Source organism: Ursus americanus, chromosome 16, assembly GCF_024610735.1.
Source record: "Ursus americanus isolate L20-20 chromosome 16, mUrsAme1.1.p, whole genome shotgun sequence".
NCBI lineage: Eukaryota > Metazoa > Chordata > Mammalia > Carnivora > Ursidae > Ursus > Ursus americanus.
Window position 1 is genome coordinate 4,230,073 of NC_142142.1, and position 11,947 is coordinate 4,242,019.

Below are 11,947 nucleotides of genomic sequence, written 5' to 3' on the forward strand. Positions count from 1 at the left end.
ACAAAATATGTATATGTAAATATATACAAAATAAAGCTTCATGTATCCAAAATGAAACTCAGAACATTAGAGCAAGATTTACAATTACATATAAAGAAAATGTAAAGAGATGTAAACTGTTACAGAAAATGTAAACAAATATTTCATTCATAACCAGAAAGTTTGAAAACTCTGACAAAGGACAGTGTGTCCCGAGTCCTGGAGTTAGATTGCTACTCTTTTCCTGGGTTCTACCAGATGCAGAAAGATTCACAGTTCTGTGAATTGTCTCAGTTTTCCCCCATGTGACACCTAATCTAGGCATGCTGGAGTAATAACATAATTATTTGATTAATATTTTAGAATGCAGAGGTCTTAGTATTGAGCTATCATTTCTATTAGATTACACTGTGATACATTTCCTCTGGATTGTGCCTGTTTTTAATGAAGGGCCTCCTGTTTTTCAGCCCCAATATCTTCAGTTTATACAATTGTGTTACTTCTTTGGCTCAAACTGAAGTTCCTATTGCAATATTCTGTCTAGGCTTTGAAATCCTATTCTAGCTTTAGGTCCTGACTTTCTGCCAAGTGGTCACCTTCTTAGAACTCGACCTTGGCTTCTCCTTGGCTATGTTCTTCCTACATATTGATATTTCTCCTTGCTTCTTGGACCTCTTTCTCACCCAGGTACAGACCCTTTGCACTTATAAACGTGGACCTTGCCTATCTTGCTCTCTACTGCAACCCTAGCACCATAGCAAGGATTTGTCTGTATTAGGAGTAAATGCATATTTTGCAGACAAAATGGTGTTAACTGTGGACCTAAAGGGTCATGACCATTCTCATATGTGCTCTGCTTTGTTTTCTGGGCCCAGTATGCAGTGTCAGTTGTGTCTCAGATATCTGTTTCACTTTCTCAGGTCATTGAAGGAAGGGTCCAAATATGGGTAATGTGTGAGTAAACTGAAAAGTCTCCCCAAGAAAATCTGAGTTTTAACAGTTTCTGGATATTTCTGTCTAGTTTGAAGAGACCTATTTCCTACTGTAATATTTTATTGAATAATTACAACACTTTCACTGTTAAGCATTTCATATAAAATATATTTATTAAAATAATAGAGCACAAAATAACTAACTTAAAATATTCATATGTACATGTAGTGTTAAAAACAGTTTAATGAATTACAGACTATGATTATTATCATCTACCTTTTGAGCAACCTTTGACACTAACATCCAGTGCTTCCCCTAGCACTAATATTCCTGCCTTATCATGAGTAAAGTCTCTATTTACATCTTTCCTTAGGTTCCATAACTTCCAAGGTTTATACATGGCTCTATTGCAAATCTGTCGCTGTAGGATTTGAGGGCTGTGTGTTATAAGAAGCCAAAAAATGAGCGTTCTCTTATTTTACTCTTCTCACATTGGTGCTAGGACATAAGCACTCACGCCATGTAGCATTTTAGGACAAAGACGTTATTATCCATCTTCCTTTTCTCCATGTGGAAAGACAAAAGAAAGAAAAATCACAGCCATTTAGAAAGAATTTGGCTTTAGCTCTTTTCCAGGAAGGATAAATTTTTCTCAATTCAATTGCTCTCCTACCCATTTTTCATTTGCCTTTGAAGCCATAGACCTAGTGCGGATCCGACCCGTGTAGCACCTACTAGCCACACGTGGCTACTGGGCACCTGCAGTGTGATTGTCCTGACTGAAATATGTTGTAAATATAAAATACACACTGTATTTCGATGGCCTAGTGCAGAAAAAGAATGTAAAATATGTTATTATTAAATTTTCCTATGTTGATTATGTGGTGGAATTATGTTTTAGATATATTGGATTCAGTAAGGTACATTATTAGGATCAATTTAACTTTTTATATTTTAACGTGACTGCTAAAACGTTTAAAATTGTGTGGCTCACATTGAACAGCATTGTTCTGGAGGAGATGCTTATTAGTATCAGTTATTTTTGGGATAAGGCCATCGCTAATCTGTTCCCCTTGTTTACGAAATGAACCTGTCAATACTGCTTTTTTGTGTTAATACTGCTTTGATGGGAGCCATAAATGTGTAAAAGTTGCATATCAACAGGTCACTGCAAAGCTTTCAAAAATATATGTTTTAAATATAAAGATCTTACCAGTCTATTTGGAAGACAAGACTTGTGTCAGATTTTCTCAGTCTTGGGTGGTACACGCTTTAAATCCCCTGATGTAGCCCTTTTGGGGCATTCCCTGTTCGTTTTCTAACAGCTGACTGGGGAGATTTGGGTTTGTTGTACAATGTGACCATGGTAGAGATCAGTCCTAAAGGTTTTTGGTCCCTTGATGAGTAGATGTTAATATATGATAGTGTTAAAACTGGTAGACTTTTAATCTTCCCTAAGAGATTATAGCTTAAATTTACCTTAGCATATTATATCTTCCTACTTGTAAGACCTTCCTGTTGGTATTACCTGCATTTAAACCAAGTCATTTTATCTTATGTTGAAATATGTGAGAGAATGAGATATTGGAGAATTCTTTTTGAAGTAACAAAGAAAAAGGACATCTATAGTATGAACCTCATTGGATCTGGACTTTCTGTTTTTATTTTTGGAACTATATTATTCCCAGTTCAAACGCTGATTATGTGCTTTTAGCTATTGCTTCTTAAATACATGAGCATATGTTTATCACTCAAATGTAGCTCACAGTGATATCCAGGAGCAGAGGAATGAAATATCCATTTATTGTTTTTCACTGTGAGATAGAGAAGACAAGGAAATGGACAGAGTTTGCTGAATGAAAGGTTAAGTAGTACAAGGACGAACCAGTGAAGGGTGTAAGACCCAGATTTTGATGAGACTATTAGTATTGGACCGTTGAGAGGTTTTCCTTCCATGGTCAAACAAGGAAACACACTTATAAGTTGTTATTGAAGCACAAAATATTAGATTCACTGTTCTTTGGTATAGTAGATAAGTAATATGAAACACAATGAAAGTACCTCATTTGTTCCCTAGAACCCACCTATTTTGTGGTAGTTGTCCAAGGCTTACAGTTCAGATCTTTATACATCTAGTGGTTTCCTATATTGCCAGGTGCCCTACAGGTAGTAGGGTACCTTATTCCATTTCTCACTCTCATATTTCTATTCCCCCTAATCAAACTGTGGGCTCCCAATAGCACAAATATTCTATTTTTTGCTTAATAGCCAACGGAATTCCCAGAACACAACGTATGCTTAGAAATGGTCCAATTAATATGAAAACAGTGTTCAGGGATTACATTTTTCAAAATTTAGTTATTATTAGTGAATCATATATTACAACCCCTAAAAAATCTTTAACTCACCAGCAGAGCTATGTGTGCAAACCCTGAACGATGGCAGCCTGGATCCAAAGATAAGTGTCCTAAGCACAAATCCATTGGGGAGGAGAATTTAGGAGTCTCTTGAATCTAATCAAACTCATTGCTAATTGTTGCACAAATGAGAAATGCACGCAAAAATCCTCTCCTCTTCTCATGCCCATTTCCTAATGTCCACCCAATTGCAGACCCAGTTACAGACCAGCAGCAAACTTCCATCGTTCAGGACTGAAATTTCGCTAATATTCTTTGTCTTCAATATATTCCCTTCAGTGGAAATCAGAATAAGAAAGCATTAAATAATTACACCACTTTAACCCAAAGTATCCACACTTGTATATTCACTGATTTTAAGTCATGACATATTAATAGGTATATATTTAGGAACATAAATTTCTCACTTTAGAACCTGCATGAAGGAACCCCAGTATTTTGTCGAAACAGGAAAATATGTATGGGAAAAGGAAAAGAGGTTGAGTATATTGTTAAAGGAGAAATGGAGGGGAAATTATTATGACATTTAAGTTTTATTTAGGAAAAAACAATATCCAATTTATCCATTTTGAGATTGAAAATCATAGATATGAATTTCCACCCACTCACCCATTGTTGATTCAAAACTCATCCTATCTTAGGAATGCAGAGATCCAGTTGTCCTTACTACCACACTTTGTTCAGTAATGTCTGGATTCCTTGCTTGATCTCCAGGGTTCTTCAGCCCACTCCATCGTTATTGATTCCAAACTCATCCTTTACTAGGAATGCAGAGATCCAGTTGTCCTCACTACCACCGCCTATTCAGTATTCTCTGGATTCCTTGCTTGATCTCCTGAGTTCACACTCCATAGACAATGGGGTTGAGGGCTGCAGGGATGACATGGTGGAGGACATTGAGCAAGACTGGCACATCAGGGGAGACCTTCTTCTTCACCACATGAGTGAGCACAATGACAAGAAGAATGGTGCTGAAGAAGAGGATAAGGATGAAGTGGGAGCCACATGTGCTCAGGGCCTTGGCCATGGCACCCTCTGCCTTGAGTCTCAGCACAGCCCGAAGGATGAGGCTGTAGGAGAGGAAGATGAGGATGAGGTCAGATCCTAGCAGTGTCCAGCCTCCAGCAAACTGGTAGAGGCGATTGATGGTGACATCCTCACAGGAGAGCCTGGAGACAGACATATTGGCACAGATGCAGTTCTCAATGACATTTCTCCCACAGTAATGGAGTCGTAAAGATAGAATGGGGATAGGCAATGTAGAAATAACATTCCTGGCCAAAATAAAAATAGCAGCCTTTGCCACAAATTGGTCCGTGATGATGGATGGGTACCTCAGCGGGTGGCAAATGGCCACATAGCGGTCATAGGCCATGACCATGAATGTGCAGGACTCCATGGCAAGGAAGCAGTTCATGATGAACATCTGGAGGAAGCAGGCATAGAAGCCGATGGACTTGAGGTCAAACCAAAAGATGGCCAGGACCTTGGGGATGACAGTGAGGCAGAGCACGATGTCCAACAGGGAGAGGAGGCTGAGCAGGTAGTACATGGGCTCATGGAGAGAGGCCTCCGTCCAGATGGTGATCAGAAGAATACCACTGGCCCCCATGGCCAGGAGGAAGAGGAGGCTGAGGGGCAGGGAGATAGAAAGCTGCCAGCTGGGGGACCTGGCAAAACAATTCAGGAGGAAGTCTGAAACGTCAGTGGAGAAGTTGCCATTTTGGTTTGTTGTCATCTTTTGTCCTATATTTCTACGGTTTTCTTTTAGTGGTCTGTAAAATTAAGGTAAAAATTAGCTACTGACTCAAGACACATGAATTTAGAAGAATTTGCTTCCCTTGGATGAAACGCATTAGTCCCAACAGGTCCTCTGGAGCCATGTGAATTCATGTGTTTATCCCTTGTGCCATCCTGCTCAGAAAGTCCTATCACTAAGCAGTGTAGAGGAGTGAGGTAACATGGTTCATTTATACATTCTTGATTTATTCAAGTTCTTCTTCTTCTTTCTTTTTTTTTTTAAGGAGAATTGTTATGTCTTTGCAGCAACTAAAGAGAAGGGGAAAATTACTTGGAAAACTGCTTTGTGACCGATGAGCCTCTATATTCATACATATAAGTTTCTTCCTTTTTGTATGTTGTTCTTTAATGATGGCCACTTAGACTAACACATGATAATTTAACTATAACAACATGCAGAAATGAGTAGCAGAGTGTGGCACAAAGTTGGAACTCAGGTACATGTTCCTAGTTCTCCATGCCCCTCCCCCCCCACCAGTTCTGAGTTTTCACCTATAATTGGCTTTAATCACAGGTTAAAAATATACTCTGGCTTTAACATTAGTTAATTTTCATTTGTCTAAAAAGTCACTTTAAATTGGTGGTTCGGGATCCTTCCAAATAATTGCCAATACATCTTCATACATGTAGGATTCTCAACTTCAGGAAAGGAAAAACCTGTAAGTAGAATGTGCAAATGCACATAGATATGTGGTAGCCATACATGTCATTGACAAGTTGAAAGGAGATTGCGATAGTGTGAGAGTGTTGAAGTCCAACTCTAAAGTCCTTTCATCCCCTTTCTATTCCCCTTTCTCTCTTCAATATAAAGATCCAGGTCCTCTTGTCTAGTGATTATGCTTTGCTTTTATGGAATAGCTCACAAGGCCTGGGAGATGCTACATGTGCTGGAGGTCATGAAGATAAAAACCCATAGAAAAATAATATCCAGTCTTGGGTTGGTGACCAAAGGACCTTCTCTTGTCTTGGGCACTATGTTCATTAAACTCTTCCTTTCTTTCAATTTTTCTTGTTGGATACATTCACTTGAATGTCTGAGATATCATCTGCTTAGCCCAGACCTTGCCACAATGGCCCTCAGCATGTACAACCACATGCTCCTAGATTTGAAATACTCCCTCTAAGCCCCACTTTCATCATTTACGTTTTGTCTTTTGATCTTGCTCATTGCACCCTCTGATCCTACTCTCTGCAAAATTCTGACATTTAATTTTTACAAGTCAGAGCCCCAAATCTCACCATGTCCAACAATCTTCTCTTCTTCAGGCCTTTCAGAGTATTCCTGGGAAGAACTAGGAACTCATTGCATGGAAGAGGGAAAATCTTGAAATGAACTTTGGAGCGTACAGCCAAATGGAAGAATTGGCAATTCAGACTTGATTGTTCATCGAGTATCCATACAGGAAGAAGGATGTTCTCTTTGTCTCCCAAAGATGTTTGAGATAATTATTTCTAGCACTAGGATGAAATTTCTGAGGATATCATAGGAGGATTTTTAATCTGTTCTTTCCACTTACTAACTCTTCCTTTCTCCTCATTTATCTGGATGTTCCTACAAGCTTTTCAATCCATAATTTTCAACAATCACTGAACAACCTACTCAGCCTAGAAGTAGAGCATCTGAAATCATATATGTCCTTCCTCCGCTCTCCTCTCACTCTTGGATTGCAATCAGAGGTAACCAATGTCAGTACTAGACCTAAGGACTAGAGCTAATGTCTGCTGGTTCCAGGTGGGGACTGGATGTAGAAGCCAGTGAAATTGAAGGGCAGTGACAAAAGCAGAGACCCTGCTGGACAAGCTTTCTCCCAGGCTGCTGGACAGGCCCCCAGCATAGCACTATGGAAACCCTGTTTGAAGAAGAGGAGGGGTTGTTAAGGACCACCTAACTCCATAGGTACAGACAATTGTGAAACATCTCTCCCAAGTATCGTTTCGGCATCATTGGTCTGAACCAACCAGTGACACATACCTCTATGATCTGTGCATAATTTTCTGTTTTTCACAGCAGTAGCTTTTAGAAATTCTTCATTTGGTTGAAATCTGAGGAACTACCCTCTGAGTTTTGGGGACCCTCCAACTGTGGTCTGTCCTACTGTGAAGTTGTGTAGATAAATAGGAATTTTCCTATGCCATGATGCAAGCATTTGTGGGCAGATTCTTTGCCTTAAAGCTCCTAAATGTTCATATTCACAGATGAAGTCCTCAAATTTTCTGACGTGAGTTCCAGATGATGCACTTCCCCAACCCCCTCTGCTCAGTAATCTGCTGAGGACAAATTTCTGCTTCTCTGTATCTCTGACACCTCCCTATAAAAGATCAGAAAATGCAAGAGGAGGGCAAAAGCCAAGGTATCAGAGCACAGGTTGTTTGTTACATGTGCCTGACCTGAGACAGGATGCAGTCTCTACTACCCCACGTTCGGACTACTTTAGCCATACTGACTTGGGAATGGAACAGAGCAAGATCTGGCCCTAAGAGGAATGTCTACCCCATGTTCCGGCTAATCTTGGTATAGCTGCCTCTCAGACACCTTCTAACCAGACTCACCTACAGAGGATGTGAGCGGGCGTCTGGCCCCACTGCTATTGGAGTTCTGGTTAGCTCTTGACATTTTTGGTATAGTTATAACTCCAGAGCCTCAGGGACTATGCCCTCTGGGAACTTCATCCCTCCTCCTTGGGCCTACAATGCCCTTCTGGGACAGACAGGCAGGCAGGCAGGTGTGAGAAGAAAATGATTTTCTTTCTCTCTAAGGTAAGAAGCTCTGTTAATGCAGTCCTACATTGACTGAGTGTTTTGTACGCAGTCAGTCTCCTGGGTGTGGGCATGTTACATCCATCTATCCATGTTCACACTCCTGTGCACATGCACACTCAGTGCCTTGCATGGGTCCGATATGCTCACTCAGAAGTTCTCATAGACTTCCTGCAAATAATTGTTCGATACGCCCTCCCAAACCATGCTCTTGAATGTTACCTCATCATGGCTCTTATCACTGCATTATAATGATAATAATGCAAGAGAACCTTCAAAAAATAATTCCTGTGAAAATGCAATGTGTTTTTAGAGAGAAATTCTCATAGAAAATTTTTTGGAGTGAAAGATGTTTTAAATGGATTGTATACACAACTACGTAATAGGAATCATAATTTGTTCCTTTTAAAAAAATTTCATTTTGAACTTCATGTGAATTATTCTTACCTCTCCAATAACGAGAGCACGCATGATCAGTTTCTTTATTTTTTATTTATTTGTTTTCATTAATTATATTATTATATGTAGTTGATATACACTGTTAATGTTAGTTTCTGGTGTACAACGTAGTGATTTGACAAGTCTATGATTATACTTGTTCACCACAGATGTACCAACTGTCTGTCACCGTACAAATCTACTCCAATGCCGTCAACTATGTTCCCTTTGCTGTGCTATCACCATCAGTCTCTTCCAAGGCCGCCTTTTACGCTCTTTTAACCTGTCTTTCTTCTGTATATCTCAACATCGCTACTATTTCTTCTTTCTTCAGGGAAGTGAAAACCCTGGTGTTCTTAAAATACATCTTTCTAATAAATCTTAAGTATACTCATTTCTTGGGGGGAGCTTAGGATTTGGAGATGAATTTATAATAGGAAACCATTAAGTGTGCTTATTAATTATGTGTTTGTTTATGGTAGAAAAGGTTCGAAATTGAAGTTGTACAAATGTCACTGGTTTACAAATCTGATGTTATTCTTTGTTTACACTTAATACTAATTTTTAATCATCCATCCATGTTGCTCCATGCAAGTCGATGTCATTCTCTTTTGAGTGTTGTTCAGTTCCCATAATGTGCATTTTTCCTCTTTATGTAAGCAATCTTAGCACCAGTGACCCATAATTAATTGTTACCAAAAATACTGTTGCTGTCAATATCCTTGTACACTTCTCCTTGTAGACTTATACTAGGTATACGTGGAGGATTTTTTATTCAATCAAAGCATAAAGATATGTAATTTCACTAGAAATTACCAAACCTCTCTCCAAAATCTTTATAAAATCTCACTAGAAATTCCTATAGTTTCTTTTTTTCACATTCCTTATACCATTTGATGTTATCTCTTTAAAAAATACTGTAAGGAGGTAAAATAGTATGTATTATTATTATATTTTAAATATATTTTTAATTTATTTGAGAGAGAGAGGACATGAGCAGGGGGAAAGGGTAGAGAGAGAGAGGGAGAACCAGACTTCCTTCTGAGCGGGGAGCCCAATGTGGACTCGATCCCAGGACCCTGGGGTCATGACCTGAGCCGAAGGCAGATGCTTAACCAACTGAACCACCCTGTTGCCCATATGTTATTATTTTAAATTTAATTTTCTCACAGTAAGTGAGCAGTGTTCATATACTGTTTTGCCATTTGTGATTTTTATGCTGTGAATTACATGTTGACATCCTTTACCTGCTTTTTCTATTAATTTTTGGTTTTCTTGCATATTCGCAAAATCTCCGTGCATATTTTAAATATTAGAGTCCTTTGTTGGTTAGATTTTGCTAGTATCTCCTCTCCTCTGTTATAAAATTCTCAATTGTAGTGTCTGGTGTCCATTATTCAATGGACATCTTTTAATTTGATAAGTCGAACTGTTTTTCTACGAATAGCTTTTTTCTGTGGATCTTATTTAGGGAGACTGCAAAGGTGCTTTTGTTTATTTGTTTTTGTTGTTTTAATTTTTTGTAAAACTTAGTGCATTATCTTTCATGCTGATGTATTTAGATCTGTTTGTGGTTGATATTTTCAAGAGTAGGGAGTGATATTAAGTGAGTACGTATTGCTTTGTTCACAGCTTGAAAATACAAAATAGTGTGTTGCTATTTTTATAAATACCCTCTATTTTGCGTCCCCTAACTCCTCAGCACTATCTTGGGCACAGTCGTGGTGTCTCCTAGACCTCCCCATGATCCATGCAGTGTGGGTACTGCCAGCAGCATGGGGCCCATCAGTGCCAGGTTCCAGGGCATGGTCTGAATTTTTTTGTTGGTGGTGGAGGTTACTAAGTATTTTTATAGTGTTGAATAATTTTTTTTCTGCATATGTAGATATGTTATTGATCTTTTTTCCCACTAATTTGAGATGTCAGCTTTATTATATACCAAGTATCATGCATACATGGAAGCACGTCTGTTCCATCATTGGTGTATTTGGCTTTTCTTAAAGCAATCCCACATTATTGTATTACTATTACTTTGTAATTTGTAACCATTACGTGACAGGATGAGTTTTCATTTGAATTCTATCCAAACATTAATTTTTTTTTATTTTTATGTTCAATTAGCCAACACATTGTATGTCATTAGTTTTTGATGTAGTGTTCCAGGATTAATTAGTTGCATATAACACCCAGTGCTCATCACAGCACTTGCCCTCTTAATACCTATCACCCGGTTACAGTTCGAAACATTTAATTTTTTTTTAATATTTGGATTTTTATTTTCTACATATATTTTATTTTTTTTAATAACAGTTTTTTATTATATTATGTTAGTCACCATATAGCACATCCCCTGTTCTTGATGTAAATTTCCATGATTCATTACTTGCGTATAACACCCAGTGCACCATGCAATACATGCCCTCCTTACTACCCATCACCGGCCTATCCCATTCCCCCACCATATATTTTATAATCAGCATCACTTATGCCATATTCTGTTGGTTAGAGGTGAGTCTCTGTTATCAGCCCAGATTCAGCCGGAGAGACACTGGACTTGGCTTCTTTATAAGAGGAGTTTAAATGAATGTGTGGCCATCATAAGATCTCCAGGAATATTGTTAATTTTTGGCTTCATGATGTTTGGCTTTTATATTAAAATTACTACTGGGATTTACTTTTGTTTTTACTCCAACCTTATATTTTCAACGTCAACTCCTCAAAATACCCAGAGCAAATATCAGAATCTCAGAGTTTGTGTAGGAATCCACCGAAGTCTATAGAATAGACTGTTTTCCTCTGATACTATTATATCTGGGAGCCTTTATTTTCAAGAAATAGTGTGTCTCTCTTGAACTCATTTCAATCCAAAGTCTTAAAATTTTTTAAATTTATGAGTAGTCTTCATTTCACTTTCTTCAAGTATATTCCCATTTTATTTATTTATTTATTTATTTATTTATTTATTTATTTATTTATTTCCCTATGTGACTCTTATTGGACTAACTTTAGATTGTGGCATACTTACACATGATCTCCTATCCATTTCTTCCTCCTTCTTTCTGTATCTTTTGAAAATTATCTAATAGGACTACGAATCTCCGTGGCCTGATCCAGCTCATTCATATGCTACTTAGCTGCATTTATTCAGCTATTCAGCTCATCCACTGATGCTTTATAGAAACCATTTATTTCTTGGAACAACTAGTTCCTTTTTATAACTGAACGTCCAACTTGATATTTCCAATACCCTTTTTGAAGTCTCTGAAGACATTAATGCTTTTGTTTATCTAATGAATACTTACTTTGTGCTTACATGCTAAGCATTATTAATTTACCCTTAGTTGTTATTTTTTCTAGCCCATTAATTCTGATTGTTGTGATATGGTTGTTCAGTTCACTGCCCTTTTTTCCATAGTGTTAGTATTTTCTTATATCCTGTATGCATATGTGCCTAGGACAAGAAGTAGCTGGTATATAAAATATTTGTGGGGGTAGGAAAAGGAGAAAGGGTAAGTTCTAGGCTGCAAATCCTCCAGGTAGGTTTTGTGATCATCACCTCAGAGAAAGTTTATTACTATCTGGGCTTTATTATTTCTTGTTTCCTACACCCTACACTCACCAGC

At 38.1% G+C, this 11,947-nt stretch overlaps 1 pseudogene; it reads right to left on the bottom strand.

The window, feature by feature from the left end:
* Window positions 1–4,119: 4,119 nt before the first annotated feature.
* Window positions 4,120–5,067, bottom strand: LOC123782776 (olfactory receptor 56A3-like; annotated as a pseudogene).
* Window positions 5,068–11,947: the final 6,880 nt, after the last annotated feature.